At 39.8% G+C, this 21,975-nt stretch overlaps 1 pseudogene across 1 annotated transcript in view; it reads left to right on the top strand.

Moving 5' to 3' along the window:
* LOC309640684 (heterogeneous nuclear ribonucleoprotein A1 pseudogene) overlaps window positions 1–21,975 on the top strand; it is a 29,424-nt pseudogene extending 7,449 nt beyond the window's left edge. The window contains exon 1 of the transcript in view: window positions 1–21,975. This exon is cut by the window's left edge and continues 7,449 nt beyond it. The product of the transcript in view is annotated as a heterogeneous nuclear ribonucleoprotein A1 pseudogene (transcript).

Here is a 21,975-nt window from a genome sequence, read left to right as displayed (position 1 = left end):
AAGTCCGTGAAAGAGAATTACTGGGCTCAGATGAATCTCAGTGACCAGACCGTGAGTGACACCAGCTTAGAACTCAGCCAAGAATGTCAGCAGAGTGAACAGCAGCCTGGCAGACAGAGACGTTGCCACAGAGAAGAGAGAAGCCAGAGCACAGGGCAGGGACACCATCCCCCCACGAGCACAAGGTCACAAAACCACATCCCGCCAGGTGAAATCCAAAAGACCAAACATTTCACCCCAAAGAGATTAGATATTTACCTAAAGAGATTGCTTAAATTTACGTAACTAGATCAACACTCAGAGCGGACCGAAGTCAGTTTTTTTCCGGTCATCCAGCTGGTGAGGCCTTCATGAGGATCAGATCCATTTTAGACAATGCAGTTTTAGTTTTCTTTCTAGTTTTATTGAGATATAATTGACATATAACTTTGCATACGTTTATGGTGTACAAAGTGTTGATTTGATACAGCGAAGTTTTAGACAAATGAAGGAACCACGTTTCCTCTGCTCCTCTGACTTGCAGAGTAAGTATGTGACCCAAAAATTATGACTTCTTATTATTCAATATATGGTATTTGACGATGTCAAACTCTGCTGTTTCTAAGAGTATACAGAGAAATAAAGAATATTCTCCACGAACCTTCCTTGAACTCTCCAGCCAGAAGAAATCCCTCCTCATTCTAAATTTTCATAGCACATTCAATCTTGAAATGTGGCTGCTAGACCATCAGCATCAGTGCCACTGGGAATTTGTTAGAAATGCAAATCACTGGGCCCCATCCCAGACCTACTATATGAGAAACTCTGAGGGGGTGGGGCCCAGCAATCTGTATATTAACAAATCATTTAACAAGTATTCAGATGCTTGATAAAATTTGAAAACCATGGTCATAACACTTTGTGCTTCCTTTATGAGATCTATTACATTCTGGCATTACTGTTTTAGTTTTACTGCTCTTGGTGCCCAGGTTTGAATAGTCTATGTCATTGGACATTAATATACATTAATCATCGTTGTCGCAGTCATCTATAGCAGGGGTCCCCAACCCCCTGTTAGGAACCGGGCCGCACAGCAGGAGGTGAGCGGCAGGCAAGCAAGCGAAGCTTCATCTGTATTTACAGCCACTCCCCATCGCTCGCATTACCACCTGAGCTCCGCCTCCTGTCAGATCAGCAGCGGCATTAGATTCTCATAGGAGCACGAACCCTACTGTGAACTGCACATGCAAGTGATCTAGGTAGTGCGTTCCTTATAAGAATCTAATGCCTGATGATCTGAGGGGGAGCTGAGGCGGTGATGCTAGCGCTGGGGAGCGGCTGCAGATACAGATTATCATTAGCAGAGAGGTCTGACCACACAGAGACCATAATAAATCAACTGCTTGCAGACTCGTATCAGAACCCTATCAGTGAGTGGCAAGTGAAAACAAGCTCAGGGCTCCCACTGATTCTGCATTATGGTGAGTTGTATAATTATTTCATTATATATTACAATGTAATAATAATAGAAATAAAGTGCACAATAAATGTAATGCGCTTGAATCATCTCGAAACCACCCCCACCCCAGGGTCCGTGGAAAAATTTTCTTCCACGAAACGGGGCCCTGGTGCCAAAAAGGTTGGGGACCACTGATCTATAGACCCCTGAGTCATCTTTCTCAATTCCTTGCAGATTTACCTCCTGGCTCACTATTACTGTTGCCAACACTTCAATCATAGCTCATAATACTTTCAGTATCTATATAAATGATCTTTCTCGCATCCTGGTCTCTAACTTAATCAACCCCAATTTTTCCTCTCTGCTTCAGCTGCTCACTCTATGAGCTTGTCATCGATCCTGTGGTTACCAATAATTACAAACCATAACATCAGTCTCAAGCAGCTTACTTTCTTACTACCATCTGCTTCCCGTCTTTCTAACTACAGTAACTCCAACATCTTTCAGCTTGCTGAAATCCCACTGACCCACCACTATTACATGGGAAGCCGCTTCTCACAGGCCCTATTTTCCTTCCTTACTCAGCTGGATTAGAGGCCATCGTCATCATCACGCACGACTATTTCAACCCTCTTTGTCCTCTCTCTCTTTGTATTATTCACCTAGACAACTCCTACTCTGGCTAAATCCGATATCCAGCTTGCTGCACACCTGCACCGCTAACTAATATTACTAGAGAAAAACATAAACCTACACTCATCAGTCCCATTCTAATGAGGTCCCATTCTACTGGACCTCAAGGGAGTGCGGCAGTCATAACACATTCGCTTAATCCATTCCCTCTCCCACTCCTCTAGATGACTGCTCACACCTTCTCCTCCCTCCTCAAATGCCGCAGCTACTCCCCAGTTCTGACTCTCATCCTGCTGATGGCGTATTTCCTAGTTCACTGAGGAAATCGAAGCAAATGAAACAGAACTTCCACAAGCACCTGACAAGGGACCTCTGCCATTTCCTGTGCCCTCTACTCTGTTGTTATGAACTCACCCGGACTCCAGCTAATCCCCTTACAGAAAATCTCCTGTGCATACTTGCTGTCTCAAATTTGTCTCCTCCTATTCTCTTTTGAACTCTTTGGCTTTGCCCCCATGAATCCACTGAAACTACTCTTGTCAACAACACCTGTGACCTCCATGATGCTAAATCAATGGTCCCCTGTCTTCATCTTACTTGTCCTATCAACCATCAGCATTTTACACAGTGGTTGACTCCCTCCTCTTTGATACATTTTCTTCAGTTGGCTTCGAGGATACCAACCACCCTCTCTTGGTTTTCCTTGTACTTCACTGACTACTTTCTCACTCTTCTTTGCTGGTGCCTCAGTGTATCCCCAGCATTTAAACAAAGGTGTGCCCCAGTGCTTAGACATTGGACCTCTTCTCTTCTGAGTCTACCTTCACTCACAAATTTACCACTCCAACTTTAATTCCAAAGTCTATATCTAACTGCCTAGACATTTATACTTGTTTGTCTAATAGACAACTTTCAGTCCTACCAGTCAGCAGCATTTGAAACAAGACGGCTCTGTCTGCTGTGTGAAAAGATTCAAGGAGAGCAAGAAATGATGCAGGGACACTAGTGAGAAAGTTTAATGTAGTAGCCCAGGTAAAAAATAATATTGATTCAAACTCTAGTGGGGGTGGTGGAGATGAAGAGAAGTGGACTTATTTAAAATTATCTGAAAGTTTGAATCGAAAGACGTGATGATGGATTGGATGGAGGTGGGGAGAAATCAAAAAATTTTTGTAAAAGACACTATCTCCTCATCTTCACAGTCATCACAAACTGTCAGAAAAATGAACCAAATTGTCCTGTGGGAAGCTGTGTCATAAGGGTAGTAGAATGGTATTATCTTTCTAAGACCAGTCATTTCTCAACAATCTCTTTTTTTGTTGTTCTTGTTTTTTTTTCTTCCAGTTTTATTGATATTATAATTGACATACAGCACTGTATAAGTTTAAGGTATACAGCATAGTGATTTGACTTACATATATCATGCAATGATGATGATGATAATTTTAGTGAACATCCGTTATCTCATATAGATACAAAATTAAAGAAAGAGAAAAAATTTTTTCCTTGTGACAAGAACTCTTAGGATTTACCCTTAACAACTTTCATTTACAGAAGTACAGAAGTGTTACTTATCTTTGTCATGTTGTACATTACATCACTAGTACTTATTTAACCTGTAACTGGAAGTTTGTACCTTTTGACCACCTTCATCCAGTTCACCCTCCCCCCAACACCTGCCTCTGGTAACCACAGATCTGATCTCTTTTTCTGTGAATTTGTTTTGTTTGTTTGTTTGCTTTTGTCTGTTTTTGAAGTATAATTGACCAACAACACTATGTTAATTCCTGGTACACAACATAGCGATTCAATATTTCTATACATTTCAAAATGATCACCATGATAAGTCTAGTTACAGTATGTCACTATACAAAGATATTACATAGTTATTGACTATATTCCCACACTGTATATTTCATACCTGTGACTCATTTATTTTCCAACTGTAACTTTGTACCTCTTAATCTCACTCACCTATTTCTTTCCTCTCCCAACTGCCTTCCCCTCTGGAAACCACCCTGTTTGTTCTCACTACCTATAGCTCCATTTCTGTTTTGTTGTTTGCTCATTTGTTTTGTTTTTAGGTTCCACATATAAGTGAAATCATATAGTATTTGTCTTTATCTAACTTATTTCACTAAGTATTAATACCCTCTAGGTCCATCCATGTTGCTGCAAATGGCAATATTACATTCTTTTTTATGGCTGAGTAATATTCCATTGTCTATATATGCCACTTCTTTATCCATTCATCTCTTAATGGCCCCTTAGGTTGGTTCCATATCTTGGCTATTGAAAATAATACTGCAATGAACATAAGGGTCCATGTACCTTTTCTGATTAGTGTTTTTGTTTTCTTCTGATATATACTGTATGAAGTGGAATTGCTGGATGATATGGTAGTTCTATTTTGAGTTTTTTGAGGAATTTCCATACTGTTTTTTCTATAGTGGCTGCACCAATTTACATTCCCACCAATAGTGCACGAAGGTTTCCTTTTCTCCACACCCTTGCTACCTCTTGTTATTTGTATTCTTTTTTTTTAAATTTTATTTATTTATTTATTTTTGGCTGTGTTGGGTCTTCATTTCTGTGCTAGGGCTTTCTCCAGTTGCGGCGAGCGGGGGCCACTCTTCATCGTGGTGCGCGGGCCTCTCACTGTCGCGGCCTCTCCCGTTGCGGAGCACAGGCTCCAGACGTGCAGGCTCAGTAGTTGTGGCTCATGGGCTTAGTTGCCCCACGGCATGTGGGATCTTCCCAGACCAGGGCTCGAACCAGTGTCCCCTGCATTGGCAGGCAGATTCTCAACCACTGTGCCACCAGGGAAGCCTACATTCTTTTTGATGATAGCCATTCTGACAGCTGTGAGGTGATATCTCATTGTGGTTTTGATTTGCAATTCCCTGATGATTAATGATGTTGAGCATCTTTTCATGTGCCCATTGGCCATCTGTATGTCTTCTTTGGAAAAATGTTTATTGAGGTCCTCTGCCCATTTTTTAATACATCTGCCTCCAAACTTAGAAGTTTACTGTGTATGACGAGGAAAAAGGCAGTAAATGCTTGTGGATTGATTGTCTCAATGTCACCAGCTGAATGCAACCAAATTTTAGGTGGCTCAGCAGGAATTCTGAAATCATTTTATTTTTCTCTTTTTATGGGAACAAAAATAAGCCTCGTTCTCATTTATTGCTCATAAGTGGTTAGTTCTTCTCTACCATGACATCCCCTGACTCTTCACAGACATAGAACTTAGCCTTTCTTTTACCTTCATCAAAAATTGCTTTTAATTTTAAAAAAAGGAGGAACATTTCTTTCATTGAAACAGAAGGAAAGGGGAAGAAAATGGGTGCAGAAATAGGTATGTTCATAGTATCGTTCATGGGATAATCAGAGAGCATGACTCAATGCCTTTTTTTCTCAATGAAATGGGATGAGGAGAGAGAAGAAGTGGGAGAAAGTGAGAAGGTTAAAATAGAGAGGAAAACATGTTAAATAATCAGAAAGAGAGAGGGGAACTTATTAGAAAAATTCTTATTTGTAAGATGGAAAATGAATAGATTAATACAAATAACACTTGCTGTGAAAGGATGTTAGGAATAAATTTTGTATTTCTGTGTTCAGAAGAAAAGGGTCCATAAAAAGTTTAAGCATTAAGGAAATCATATGCTGTGTAAATAAAGTAAATGTAAACTTTTATCTTAAAATGATAAGATTTTAGGTTTATAACTGAAACAAATAGCTACCTTTTTGCCTGTGATGAAAATAATACAGAAAAAAAATTAATCAGCAGGAATTCTGTTAATTGTCACTTAAGCAAAACCATTTCCTTCCTTTGAAATCCATCTGGAAATGTTCACAGGGCAAGAAGGTTGTTGCAAACTCAAGGTACAAACACTCATTACAGGACAAACAGAGGAAATTATTCCACCATAAATCTATCAGTCATCAAAACAGCCCATTCAGACCATTACAAAGGCTTTATTTGCTCACTGGCTCTTGTGCTCTGGCTATATTTCTCTCTCCTTTCCTCAAGAAGGGACAGATATTTAGTCATTGGAATCATGGAACTTGAAATATGGGAGGGGCATTGAAATTTATCTGGCTCAGTACTCTCCATATGTTTGCATTGCTTTTATATAAATCATAGAGAGTCCATACATGAGAGTCTCCAGTGAAAGAAAACTCAATAGCTCTCAAGGGAACCCGTTCCAGATCGAATGGCTCTTCCTTCCATTGAACTGAAATGTTTCCCTGATGTGGCCAGCTCTTTCCTTAGTTTGTCCCATTAAAAATTTTCGTAACAACTCTAATGCTTATTCCATATGCTATCGTCTCAAAGAGGGAAGATAGCTATGCTATACTCCCCAACCCTCTTTCTCCAGTAGACATCTCTAATTTCTTATTCTAGTTCCTCATTCTTATATCCTTTCACAATATGTCTTTGATTGTGCCCCTGTTTGACTGTATTTTAATGTATGGTATCAGGAGCTGAACTTAATTTTCTACATATTCTCTGGTAAGGAAGAGTAGAATAAAACTATAACCTCTTTCATTTGAAATATTATATTATTTTTATAGTTTTCTATATTATCAATGTATTTATTAAATATGATCAAAATAAACTTTTATTCAAAATATTAACACCTCCAATGATCTCATACCTTTTGGCAATAACATCATTACAAAAGGCTGAATAATGGTTCTCCAAGGATGTCCACATCCTAAACCCCAGAGCCTGTGAATGTGTTACCTTACATGGCAAAAAGGACTTTGCAGATACGATTAAGTTAAGGATCTTGAAAAGGGGAAATTGTCCTGGATTACCTTGGTGGGCCCAATGTAATCACAATAAGGAGGCAGGATGACCAGAGTCAGAGAAGGAGATGTGACAACAGAAGTAGTGATCCGAGTGATGCAGGGCCACAGGCCAAGCAACGTGGGCAGCTTATAGAAGCTGGAAAAGGCATGAAACAAATTCTTCCCTAGAGCCCCCAGAAGAAATGCAGCATTGCTAAACCATTTTAGACTTCTGACCTCTAAAACTGTAAGAGAATAAATTTGTGTTCCTTTAAGCCACTAAATTTTTTTTAACATCTTTATTGGAGTATAATTGCTTTACAATGGTGTGTTAGTTTCTGCTTTATAACAAAGTGAATCAGTTATACATATACATATGTTCCCATATCTCTTCCCTCTTGCATCTCCCTCCCTCCCACCCTCCCTATCCCACCCCTCTAGGTGGTCACAAAGCACAGAGCTGATCTCCCTGTACTATGCGGTTGCTTCCTACTAGCTATCTATTTTACGTTTGGTAGTGTATATATGTCTATGCCACTCTCTCACTTTGTCACATCTTACCCTTCCCCCTCCCCATATCCTCAAGTCCATTCTCTAGTAGGTCTGTGTCTTTATTCCCTTCTTGCCACTAGGTTCTTCATGGCCTTTTTTTTTTTTCCTTAGATTCCATATATATGTGTTAGCATACTGTATTTGTTTTTCTCTTTCTGACTTACATCACCGTGAATGACAGACTCTAACTCCATCCACCTCACTACAAATAACTCAATTTCCTTTCTTGTTATGGCTGAGTAATATTCCATTGTATATATGTGCCACATCTTCTTTATCCATTCATCCGATGATGGACACATAGGTTGCTTCCATGTCCTGGCTATTGTAAATAGAGCTTAAGCCACTAAATTTGTGATAATTTTTTTTTGATTTATTTTATTTTATTTTATTTTATTTTGGCTGTGTTGGGCCTTCGTTTCTGTGAGAGAGCTTCCTCTAGTTGCGGCAAGTGGGGGCCACTCTTCATCGCGGTGCACGGGCCTCTCACTATCGCGGCCTCTCTTGTTGCGGAGCACAGGCTCCAGATGCGCAGGCTCAGTAGTTGTGGCTCACGGGCCCAGTTGCTCTGCGGCATGTGGGATCTTCCCAGACCAGGGCTCGAACCCATGTCCCCTGCAATGGCAGGCAGGCTCTCAACCACTGCGCCACCAGGGAAGCCCTGTGATAATTTTTATATAGCAGCAATAGAGAAGCTAATGTACTCATATTTAGCTTAGGCAATATAGGTTTTGCTTATATATATTGTAACAAATCTCCATATCACATTTATATGGTTGATTTTCTGGAAGAATGAACAGAACCTTAACAATCATCTACATCAATTTTATTCTGCTTGCTTCATCTCATCCCTTCAACTATCAAGAAATTACTAAAACCTAATTCTGATATCCAAGTTTTATGGAATCTACTGATGTTTTTATGAGCATTTCTTTCTGTATCATTAATCAAATCACCGATAAAATGTGTAATAGCGTAGGACAAAGGGGAAAACCAAGAAAGATGTACCTCCCTCCAGATTCTGGAAACCATTGTTTAACAATGACCTGGTACTTCATTCAACCTATATTTTCCAATTGTATCCAAAAGAATATCATGAGACTTTCACAAAGGGCTTGAACTGGTCCACACTTCCTTGATAGTAATGTTATCAAAGAAGGAGATAAAGTCAATCCAATGAACTTGCGCCTTGTGAATCTGTGCTGGTTTCTGGTGACCACAGCTTTCTTTTCTAGGTGCTCATAAATCCCTACTTTACTAATATAATCTAGAATTTTGGAGCAATGATGCATTCATAGGCTTCAGTCTGATTAGTATTAATGCTTAATAAATTCTTTTACAATATTTAAGAACTATCAGAATATCTGTACATGGCTTACCTTTAAAAATTATATTGACTAACTTTAACTCTCTTTCTGGTAGATTTTCTAAAATATTAGGATACCAATTATGACCTAGAAAATAACAATTATCAATATGGTGTCCAGGTACTTCTTAATGACATTTTTATCCCCCTGAGAATGAAAGGAAACCAAGAAAAGAATTTATAGAATAGTAGAAAAATATCTTAATGTTCTGTATTTTGTTTGATTTTTTTTAGAATAAAAGATTTAGAGACATAGACTTTTATTAAATCAGTCCATAATTCAATATTCAAAAGATCCTGTTTACATCATGAGTTTGGGATAGTAAAGTAACAACAGTAATAGATAACAACTACTGGTGTTTACTAAATACAGATATTATTGACTCAGTCCTTATAAAAACTCTAAGAGATAGATACTATTATTATCCCTTTTTACAGATTAAGAAACTGAGGTTTCAGATAGTTTAGTAACTTGCTTCAGGTCACATAACTAGTTGATTGTAGAACTAGGACCTGAAAACTAAAAATCTGAAATTAGAAACTGATTTCTTAATCAGTGTGCCCTGCTGCATTGTAAAATGGTGTTTTGACTGAATAAATCTGTTTCCTTTTACTTTTTACTTTGAAAATTTTCAAACATACAGAGGAGACATTCCGTAGATTAACAGTTGTTAGAATTTTGTCACTTTTGTTTCAGCTTTTTTAATTTTTATTTTTAAACCAACATAAAACTAACCCATGTATCAAGTCATAAAATCACCACCACAGTCAGGATATAGAATTCTTTATTTACCTCCCCCAAATTCCCTCATGGTATCCCTTTGCAGTCATATCCTCCCCCTGCCTGTAACTCCTGGCAACCACCAATTTGTTCTCTATCACTACAAATTTGTCTTTTCAAGAATGTCATATAGGGGCTTCCCTGGTGGTGCAGTGGTTGAGAGTCCGCCTGCCGATGCAGGGGACACGGGTTCGAGCCCTGGCCTGGGAAGATCCCACATGCCGCGGAGCAACTAAGCCCGTGTGCCACAACTACTGAGCCTGCGCGTCTGGAGCCTGTGCTCCACAAGAGAGGCCGCGATAGTGAGAGGCCCACGCACCGCGATGAAGAGTGGCCCCCGCTTGCCGCAACTGGAGAAAGCCCTCACACAGAAACGAAGACCCAACACAGCCAAAAATAAATAAATAAATAAATAAATAAATAAAAAGAATGTCATATAAATGCAATTATATAATATTAGCCTATTAAGGCTAGCATCTTGTAACACAGCACAATTTCTTTTAGATTTATCCACATTGTTGCATGACTAGTATTCCAGTATATGAATGCAGTAGTCTGTTTATCCATTTACTTGTTGAAAGACATTTGTGTTGTTTCCAGTTTTTGGCAATTACGAAATTATATTCTACTATGATATAGTAATATTAATTAATATTTTGTTAAATTTTATTTATTTAATTGATTAATTTAATTATTATGATATAAACATTCATGTACAGGTTTTGTGTGAATGTTAGTTTTCATTTCTCTAGGGCATATGCCCATTAGAGGTATTGCTGTGTCATATAGTAACCATATTTAACTTTATAAGAAACTGCCAACCGGTTTTCCAGCGTGGTGATACTATGTTAAATTCTCACCAGCAATTTAGAGTTCTAGTTGCTCCACATCTTTGATAGCACTAGCTACTATCAGCATCTTTTGTTTTAGCCATTCTAATATGTGTTTAGTGGTTTCTCATTGCAGCCTTAATTTTCACTTCCCTAATGACTAAAGATGTTGAGCATTTCTCATGTGCTTATTTGCCTTCCATACACCCTCTTAAGTTAAGTGTCTATTCAAGTCTTTTATTCTTTTGGGGTGGAGGGGCTATTTGTTTTCTCATTATTAATTTTGAAAGTTCTTTATCATTTTCTGGATAAAAGTCCTTTATCAAATATGTGATTTACAAAAATTTCCCTGTCTGTACTTTGTCTTTTCATTCTCTTCCTAATATCTTTCACAGAGCAAAAGTTTTACATTTTAATGAAGTCTAATTGGCAAAGTTTTTCTTCTAAAGATTGTGCCTTTGGGGACTTCCCTGGTGGCACAGTGATTAAGAATCCCCTGCCAATGCAGGGGACACGGGTTTGATCCCTGGTCCGGGAAGATCCCACATGTTGCAGAGCAACTAAGCCCGTGCGCCACAACTACTGAGCCCACTTGCCACAGCTACTGAAGTTCACGCACCTAGAGCCCGTGCTCCGCAACAAGAGAAGACACTACAATGAGAACCCCGCGCACAGCAACAAAGAGTAGCCCCCGCTCGCCACGACTAGAGAAAGCTCCCGTGCAGCAATGAAGACCCAACGCAGCCAAGAATAAACAAATAAAATATAAATAAATTTATAAAAATAAATAAATAAAGATTGTGCCTTTGGGTTTTATATCTAGAAACTCTTTGTCTCCTTTCCTGTTCCTCGTGCCTGAACTAGAGGTTTCTGGGGCTCTCTCTGTCCACAGTCATGTCCACTTCCATGTTTCAGATGGTCTCGAATCCATGCTGGGCAATGTTAGAATTTTTAAAATATGTAAATTCACTGCCATTTTCATGTTACTTCAAATTCTGTTCTCATTCCCCAATCTGCCTGTCCTAGTTATTTTTCAGAGTCCTCAGATAGCTGCTCCATGCCTGGTTTTCAGGTTTTATAGCTGCACACAGTTGGAGAGACAGGGAGTAGCACGCTTAATCCATCTATCCTGGAACCAGAAGCATGACACCAATTTTTTTTAACATCTAACCCTCAGTGGGTCCACGGAAGTTTGTTCCCTCCTTCTCCTTCTTACCCATCCCCAGCAACTGGAGTTTTAGTTGCAGAGGAGATTGGAGAAGTGGCAGCAGGACAATGGTAGCATCTGCTGCAGCTGCCGCTGGCTGAGGTATGGGGCTACTTTTCCACCTGCCCGTCCCCAGTCTTTTTTGTTGGTGTTAACATTTATTTTAAGATAAATTATAGACATCATGACATATCACCCATAAACACTTCAATATAAGCATCTATAAAGGACATTTTTTCTACACAACTGCAATACCATCATCACACCTAATAAAATTAACAATAGTTCCCTAAGGCCTAAACCACATTCAAATTTTTCCAATTGTCCCCACTATGCAACTGACCAAATCTTAATATTTTAAAAGATTATAATAACACTGTAGAGCTAACCTTAGCTAGCATGTATTCAGGAAAGGCCATAATCTCCTTCATGTACAATCAAACACAATTACAACCCCCATATGCCAATCTTTTTTAAATTGAAGTATAGTTGATTTACAATATTATATTAGTTTCAGGTGAACAACATAGTGATTCAATATTTTTATAGGTTAAACTCCATTTAAAGTTATTACAAAACAGTGGCTATATTTCCATCTGCTGTACAATATATCCTTGCTGCTTATTTATTTTATACATAGTAGTTTTTATCTCTTAAACCCCACCCCTATATTGCCCCTCCCTCCTTCCCTTTCCCCTCTGTTAACCCCTAGTTTGTTATCTATTTTTATGAGTCTGTTTCTGTTCTGTTATACTCATTCTTTTGTTTTATTTTTAGATTCCACATATTAATGACATCATACAGTATTTGTCTTTCTCTCTCTGACTTATTTCACTAAGCATAATATACTCTGGGTCCATCCACATTGTTGCAAATGGCAGGATTTTATTCTTTTTTTGGCTGAGTAATACTCCGCTGCATATATATATATATATATACCACATCTTCTTTATCCATTTGTCTGTTGATGGACACTTAGGTTGCTTCTATACCTTGGCAACTGTAAATAATGCGCTATGAACATGTATGTGCATGTACCTTTTGAATTAGTGTCTTCATTTTCTTTGGATATATTCCCAGGAGTGGAATTGATGGATCATATGATAATTCTATTTTGAGTTTCTTGAGGAACTTCTATACTGATTTCCATAGTGACTGCACCAATTTTCATTCCCACCAACAGTGTACAAGGGTTTGCTTTTCTTCACATCCTAGCCAACATTTGTTATTTTTGTAGTTTTTGATGATAACCATTCTGACAGATGTGAGGTGATACCTCACTGTGGTTTTGATTTGCATTTCTCTGATCATTAACAATGTTGAGCATCTTTTCATGTGTCTGTTGGCCATCTGTATGTCTTCTTTGGAAAAATTGTCTATTCAGGTCTTCTGCCCATTTTTTAATTAGGTTGTTTGGTTTTTTGATATGGAGTTGTATGTGCTGTTTATAGATTTTGGATATTAACCCCTTATTGGTCATATCCTTTGCAAATACTCTCTCCCATTTCATAGATTGTCTTTTCATATTACTGGTGGTTTCCTTTGCTGTGCAAAAGCTTTTAAGTTTAATTATGTCCCACTCATTTATTTTTGCTTTTGTTTCTTTTGCCTTAGGAGACAGATCTAAATAATATTGCTATCATTTACATCAAAGAACATTCTGCCCTGTGTTTTCTTCTAGGAGTTTTATGGTTTCTGGCCTTCCACTTAGGTCTTTAATCCATTTTGAGTTTGTTTTTATATATGGTGTGAAAAAATTGTTCTAATTTTATTCTTTTACATGTAGCTGTCTGGTTTTCCCAGCACCACTTACAGAAGAGCCTGTCTTTTCTCCATTGTATATTCTTGCCTACTTTTGATCATAGGTGCAGGGGTTTATTTCTGGGCTCTCTATTCTGTTCCATTGATCTATGTGTCTGTTTTTGTGCCAGTATCATACTGTTTTGATTACTGTAGCTTTGTAGTATAGTTTGAAGTCAGGGCACGAGATACCTCCAGCTTTGTTCTTTTTTCTCAAGATTGCCTTGCATTTTAAAGATACATCTAATCTTAAAATCTTTCTCACATGATGCTCCCCCTTACTGGCATTTTGACCTCTGGTAAGCATATGGAACATAGGAAAACACAAATAATTTGCATAATTTTTCACAGATAATCAAGGCATGAACCATATTTTGGTCTGAATCTATTATTAGTGAAAATTCATTGTATGTTGAGTTAGAAATAATTCTTTATTGTGGTGTGTTTTAATCTACCAGTCATGGCCCATTAATGGGTTGTGAAATCAATTTACTGGATCTGAACCAGCATCTTTAAAAAAAAATAGAATAGAATAGAAACATTCAGAACACATATCACATAGCAAAGGTAAGTGTTGTCATATGATGTTTTGTTTCAGTTCTTTGTATGTAAATATATGTGTTGTGAGTTGCAATAGAAATGTATTTCTAATGGTAAGTTGTGGTCAAGAACTTCGAAAGCTGCAACTTTACAGCCAATCTAAAGAGGGCTAGGAACTTATAGGGCTAGCCCCTTTTCCAATATCTATAGAGAATGCTCGAATCCAGGACACCCGGTCTTTCTTTTTTGCTGTATCTCTGGTTGACATGAGATTTCCTACAAGTTCAAATATCTGGAGAGTGGGGTAATCAGCAGTGCACTCACCAGCTTGCTGAGCCTCCCCTCATACTATGCTCAGAATACTGTGGAATCAGATGGTGTGACCTCAGGAAGAACATAAGGGACACAGACAGGAGTCAGGACACAAAGCAGGAAAGTGAAGAGGACACATGTACGGACTGTCAGGCCATTAGTTACATTTGTAAGTCACCATACATAAAGAGGAAAGATGAGAAGTAGTCAAACCATTTCTATAGTGTAAACCACCAGAGTATGCAGAGACACTTCGGCTTAGTGGCGGAGTGCTTAGACTCTGGAACCTGACCCTCTGAGATCTAAATTCTGTTCTCAGAAACAGACGCACAGACATAGAAAACAAACTTATGGTTATCAAAGGGAAAAGTTGCAGGGTGGAGGGATAAATTAGGAGCTTGGGATTAACATACACACACTACTATATTTTATAGTAGATAATCAACAAAGACCTACTATATAGCACAGGGAGCTCTACTCAATATTCTGTAATAACCTACATGGGAAAAGAATATGAAAAAGAATGGATATATGGGGTTTCCCTGGTGGCGCAGTGGTTGAGAATCTGCCTGCCAATGCAGGGGACACGGGTTCGACCCCTGGTCTGGGAAGATCCCATATGCCGCGGAGCAACTAGGCCCGTGAGCCACAATTACTGAGCCTGCGCGTCTGGAGCCTGTGCTCTGCAACAAGAGAGGCCGCGATAATGAGAGGCCCGCGCACCGCAATGAAGAGTGGCCCCCACTTGCCACAACTAGAGAAAGCCCTCGCACAGAAACGAAGACCCAACACAGCCATAAATAATTAAAAAAAAAAAAAAAAAAAGTAGAGGAATTTAAACAAAAACTCCTAAAGAAACTCAACATTTAAAAAAAAAAAAAAGAACGGATATATGTATATGTATAACTGAATCACTTTGCTGTACACCTGAAACTAACACAACACCATAAATCAACCATACCCCAATATAAAACAAAAATTAAATTAAAAAAAAAATCCTGTTCTCTTACTAGTTGTGTGTCCTTGGGAACATTAACCTCTCTGACTCTTGTTTTTATCATCTGTAAACTGGGAGATATTAACACAGGGTTGTTGTGAGCATGAAATATGTTAACACATGTAAAGAACTTACACAGTTTCTGGCAAATAGTAAAGATTCAACAAAAGTAACTTATTTTTTGAGAGGTTTATAGAGATGAAAGGGAGAGTAAGGAGCAATAAGAAAATGACTAGATAAAGCAAAATACAATGACTTTCACAATATAATTACAATATTCTTATTAGATAGATAGGATTCAATATCAAGACAGTCCTGAAACCACTTACATTTTATTCTCTGCTAAATATGTCAGTTTCTCATCACACTGACTTCATTGTTTGTTGGAATCATGACATGCAGAGATAAATGAAAAATTAGCACTGAACTGAGAAATGCAAATGTTGATTTTCTAATATTAGTGTCTTTTATCTAATCTGAAACGTCCCTACTTTAAAACTGCTCCCTTAGGTGTGTCTCTTACAATTGGAAACATCCATCCCCTATGCTGGGTGTCATCTTCTCCTTAGAGACACTGGTTATTTATGGCAGGGAGGGCCCAGGCAGTTAGAGCAAGGAGAATGCAGGAAGGATTGGGGACTGCAGGGCTGGGAAGACAGCTATCTGTTAAGGATGGGTTGGGGCCTGGGGACATGTCGTTCCCAAGGATCATTCCCAAATCCCAGTGAAGGGTGCCTGGCTGAACGGAAAGGGTGGACATGCCTTAGGCATGCCCACCTTACCAGCAGGTACACAAGTCCTACAGGGGAACGCTATTGTAAATTACAGCCTGTAGATTAGCTGTTATACCACCATTAAGGATAACTTTGCCTTTCCGCTGTTCTGCCATAAGTCGAGGACAGTTAACAGGTAGATAGTGATGATATATTGTTATAGCTCAACAGACAGATGTTCCTTTCCCTACCTCCTAAACTATGAGAGTAAAGTAGTTGCACAGCATACCTTATATATTTCTCCAGTCCATTAGACAAATCATAGATAAGTCTGGTTGGAAAACAATGTAGATCACACCGGTTACAAACCAGAATGATGGCTACTTGCTCTATGTATCAATTATAAACAAATGTCCTTGGGTTTAAGCAGTATTTTAAATGTGAACCATTTCTAGGACTCTTAAGGACATTACTCAACCCTATCTTCTATTTTATAATTTGGATGATGCTTTAGTTTTTACTTTCAGATGCGAGGGTATAAGTTCCCAGCCCTTTGAAGGGTTGGATGCATACACATTAGACTATCTTTTTGACTCTCCTTTCCTGAAATCATTGTTCAAATGGAGTCCCCTCTCACAAGTTTTTATGACCCCTATGGCCCCATGCCCAGTGTCACAGCATCCTAAGAAACCTAGGGTCCAGAGGAAAGAAAGATGGGGAGTGCCTTTTTCATGTCTATTTGACTATTTATATATGTGTCCAGTATTTATGGCTTGAAACAAACCAGCTGTATAATAAATATTATTAATAATTAGCTTTTAGAAATAGCTAAATTCTAGAAAGAATAACAATTAAGGCAATTATATTCCATCTTTATGATAAATAAAGATTGCTTACCTAAGGCCCAACTTCCACATTTCAAATAGCTTAATAGAATTTTTCAAGAACAATTTTTGAACAACTAGTAGGAGAGAAAAATGTCTAGTAGGAAAAAGTATTCTCTGGGTCTATAACATTTGGTTTGGTTATAAGCTGAGTACATTTGATTTACTTTTCACAGAGTTCTATCATAGAACTGTTGGGTCTGTAAAGACTGCTTTTCTTTCTCAAATTATAGCGATAATGCCAAGCCATAGTACCCCATTACACGCTACACAATTTTGTTGCTAAATTACATAAGAAAAGCCAGTATTTTTCTTACACTTTTGTGCCTCTAAATGCATCATCCTGGGCCTCTTCCCTCTTTCCCAGCTTCACCCTTTTTCTTCATAGAAACTATTGTCTGGCTCCATTAAAAGTGCACTTCAGCTTGCTGCCGAATTTTACCAAGGAGAAAACAAAAACTTAATTAGAAATAAAATAAACACTAAAAGGCTATCATTAGAGCTTCACTGCTTTAATGTAAAAAGGACTTATTCTAATCACTTCATTTCTCTTGAATTCTCTTTTTCACAAAAGAGTGCTTTTCTGTACCTCCTTTCACAGGAAATGTCTCCACGCGATGCATATATTTTCTACCAGTTGTTCTGCCACCAGCAGGTTCAACCCAGGTGGGTAGCTTTTTTTTTTTGCAGAAGTTGTTCACATTGAGTACATACTGACTTCTCTCACCCAGAAACCACAAGTCTCAGTTTCTCCTCAGCCGAGGCAAAATGATTCTCCCCAACTTCTCAGCAGTTTTCCGGCAAACTTACTAAATATTTCATGATCTTTCTGTTTCATAAACTTGACCATGTTAGCTATCATTAACCCGCTGAATTGGCCAAGGCCTACCAGTGTCACCCAAACCTGTCATGAAGTAATTTCTGCTCGGGGTCTACTGTGTACAAGGACATTTTAAACAGATGAATGGGGCCCGAGAGCATTTTTGGAACCCGCAAGATGCTATGTTAAGTGTGGGAGAACGCCTCAATGCTACGGCAGACATGGCAGCCTCAGTTCAGAACCTAGTGCTGCCACTTCCTAATTCTGTGACTTTGGGCACATTGTTCAACCTCTCTGTGCTTCAGTTTCTTCATGGACTTGTTTTTCTCTGTCCTTGTGCCCTGTACTGAGCTCCATGGTGACCGGTACGTCAAGCCTGTATCACCCAGACGCCCCTGACCTCAGGCTTCTAGTTGTTTCAGCCAATAGGAAATCAGAAGGAGGAAGAGCACTAGTTTCCCCAACGCCTCACCGACCCCCAAGACGTTCACTTCCCCTGCTCCCCCCGACCCCAGACCACTGGGGCTCTGGCCCCATCCCTCCATGGCTGCCATCGGCTCCTTAGAGCAGCACTTTCTGGAATGGCTCCTCATCAGGCCTCACTACACCATTTTCTCGACTGCCATTTTGGCCTAGGAGTGAGAACGGCTTCCTACTACGGCTAGTTTCCTGTGAGCCTCAATATTCCTGATTGATTCCCTTAAATCTGCCTACACATCTGCAAATAGTCCCTTCTTTGAATTCTCTTCAGAATTCCATCTCTGTGTGCCTCCTATTTCTTGCTGGAGCCTTGACTAACATACCTCATAGGACTGTTGTAAGGAGTAAAGAAATTAATACGTATAAAGTACTTAGAACAGCACAGGGCACAGATTAAATACTATATGGTTAGCTGTTGTCATCACTAAGGCTGCCCTCTCTTCCTTTCCTATCAGTCCTGGACGACACAGCACTCTGGTTGCCAAAAGAGATAGGGGTCCTACCTCTAGAAAGCCTCCGGTGTCTGGACGGCCTCCCGCCAGCCTCCCTCCATGAGGACATTAGCACAGGCTTGGATGGCAAAGCTGGCGGGAAACTGACTCAGATACAGATGGGAAATCAACAAGCTGGGGCAGGTGGGAGCGGAAGGAGCGTCAGGGAGTCTCAGCAAGTAAACGGGCAGAGGCTGGAGAACTCAGTCCTTCTGGCAAGATTTGGGCTCCAGGAATGGAAAATTAGAGGAGTCTTTGGTTGACAGGATACTTAGAGGGTATGGCAGAGTGTAGAGGAGTATAAAATGCCCAAGACAAACTTCCTCTACTTCACAACTTGGCCAAGGCCCAGCCTGGCTATTTTCCGAGTTTTTGAAGACCAGGTGGACTTAAGTGTTTAGGACGAATAAGATCTTATCTAAAAGAGTGCCAGCTGGCAGAGTTCACGTTCACATATTTATACTGGTGAAATCTTGTTGGGGCAGGAACGAAGACCATTCTTTATTAACAGGACTGAGGACGTAAATAGAGGATTAAGAGGCTGTATATGGCAGTGGTTGAAAATCAGCTCTACCAACTTTTTAACTGGGCAGCACTGGGCAAGTCACTCAGGCTCTCAAAGGCTCAAAATTTTAGTCTGTAAAAATGTTAATGACAGATTCTACCTGAAAGTGCTTATGAGAACTAAATAAGGAAACTCAGGTGCAGCGCTTCACACAGTGCCTGAGACGTAGTAAGTGCTCCGAGATGTTCGCTTTCGTAATTCTCATCATTATCATGATCTCCATCACGGTTCTTAACAGTCAACTGGTAAAAATCTTGCAGGCACAAATTAATGAAAGGGTAACAAGGCTTGTGAGGATATTATAAAGGAAATGGAAGTTACACTGTATGATGGTATTAAGTCAACCAACTTATTCTTTCTCCTTTTGTCATAGTAGCAGATGCACAAAATCCAGACATGGGAAAATTGCAACCATTAGCCAAACCTCAGGGTGCACCTGCTCTTTAGCATAGTGGTTTAAAAGTCAAATTCTAGGGACTTCCCTGGTGACGCAGTGGTTAAGAATCCGCCTGCCAGTGCAGGGGACATGGGTTTGATCCCTGGTCTGGGAAAATCCTACATGCCACAGAGCAACTACGTCTGTGCACCGCAACTACTGAGCCTGCACTCTAGAGCCCACGAGCCACAACTACTGAGCCCATGCACCACAACTACTGAAACCTGCCAGCCCTAGAGCCCACGTGGCACAATTACTGAGCCCGCGTGCTGCAACTACTGAAGCCTGCCCGCCTAGAACCTGTGCTCCGCAACAAGAGAAGCCACCACAATGAGAAGCCTGCACACCGCAACGAAGAGTAGCCCGTGCTCACCGCAACTAGAGAAAGCCCGCACAGCAACGAAGACCCAGGGCAGACAAAAAATTAATTAATTAATTAATTTAATTTAAAAAAATAAAATAAAAGTCAAGGTCTAGCCTTTCTGCCCGTGGACACCGCCAAGTAAGCATTGTTAAAGTATCCCCCCACCCCGCCACGACCGAGGTCATGTCTAAGTCAAAGTCTCCCAAAGAGCCTGAACAGCTGTGGAAGCTCTTCATCGGAGGCTTGAGCTTTGAAAGAGAGTCTGAGGAGCCATTCTGAGCAATGAGGAACGCTCACAGACTGTGTGGTAATGGGGGATCCAGACACCAAGTGCTCCAGAGGCTTCAGGTTCGTCACGTATGCTACTGTGGAGGAAGTGGACGCAGCCGTGAAGGCAAGGCCACACAAGGCGGATGGAAGAGTTGTGGAGCCAAAGAGGGCCGTCTCAAGAGAAGATTCTCAGAGACCTCGTGCCCACTTAACTGTGAAAAAGATTTTTGTTTGTGGCATTAAAGAAGACACTGAAGAACATCACCTAAGGGATTGTTTTGAACAGCAGGGGAAAATTGAAGTGATTGAAATCATGACTGACCGAGGCAGTGGCGAAAAGAGAGGCTTTGCTTTCATAACCTTTGATGACCGTGACTCTGCAGAAAAGACTGTCATTCAGAAATACCACCCTGTGAATGGCCTCAACTGTGAAGTAAGGAAAGCCCTATCTAAGCAAGAGATGGCTAGTGCCTCATCCAGCCAAAGAGGTCGAAGTGGTTCTGGAAACTTTGGTGGTGGTTGTGGAGGTGGTTTTGGAGGGAATGACACCTTTGGCCGTGGAGGAAATCAGTGGCCAAGGTGGCTTTGGTGGCAGCCACGGTGGTTGTGGATATGGTGGCAGTAGGGATGGCTATAATGGATTCAGTAATTATGGAAGCAATTTTGGAGGTGGCAGAAGCTACAATGATTTTGGCAATTATAACGATCAATCTTCAAATTTTGGACCCATGAATGGAGGAGGCTTTGGAGGCAGAAGATCTGGTCCCTATGGTGGCGGAGGCCAATACTTTGCCAAACCACGAAACCAAGGTGGCTATGGCTGTTCCAGCAGCAGCAGCAATAGCTATGGCAGTGGCAGAAGGTTTTAATTACTTCCAGGAAACAAAGCTTAGCAGGAGAAGAGAGCCAGAGAAGTGACAGGGAGGCTACAGGTTATAACAGATTTGTGAACTCAGCCAAGGACAGCGGTGGCAGGGCCTAGCTGCTACAGAGAAGATATGTTTTAGACAATACTCATGTGTATGGGCAAAAAAAACTCAAGGACTGTATTTGTGACTGATTGTATAACACGTTATTTCAGTTTCTGTTCTGTGGAAAGTGTAAAGCATTCCAACGAAGGGTTTTAATGTAGTTTTTTGGGTTAGTTTTGTTCTTGTACCCATGCTGTTGATTGCTAAATGCAATAGTCTGATCATGATGCTGACTAAACGTGTCTTTTTTAAAAAGAAAATAAAAGTTAAGTTCTAGAATCAGGCTCATCTGAGTTCAAATTCCAGCTCTGCCACTTAAGAGCTTTTTGGCCTTTGGGAAACTCACTTTATCTCATTAAGCTTCAGTTTTCTCATCTGTAAAAGGAAAGGAGTAATAATTCCTACCTCATAGAATAGTTATGGGTATTGAGATGATGCAGCAAATGTTGGTTCTCACTAGTTTACTTCCAACAGATGAAAGTTGTCAGAATTCAAATGCTAAATAAAATAGAAGACATCCCTAAGAACATTTGGGGGTTTTCACAATAAAAATTCTGCCATATTGGCAGGAGAATTGACTGGAAAGGGGTATGAGAGTATTGTGGAGGGAGGTGATAAAAATATTAAATTCTTGTTTTGGGTGGTAGTTAAATGGGTGTATAGCATTATCAAAAACTCACTGAATTGAACACTTAAGATCTGTTCATTTTATCATATAAAAATTA

This window comes from Balaenoptera physalus (assembly GCF_965194825.1).
Source record: "Balaenoptera physalus genome assembly, chromosome: 13".
NCBI lineage: Eukaryota > Metazoa > Chordata > Mammalia > Artiodactyla > Balaenopteridae > Balaenoptera > Balaenoptera physalus.
The sequence above is the reverse complement of the archived record's forward strand: the minus strand, read 5'-3'. Positions and strand labels throughout refer to the sequence as shown.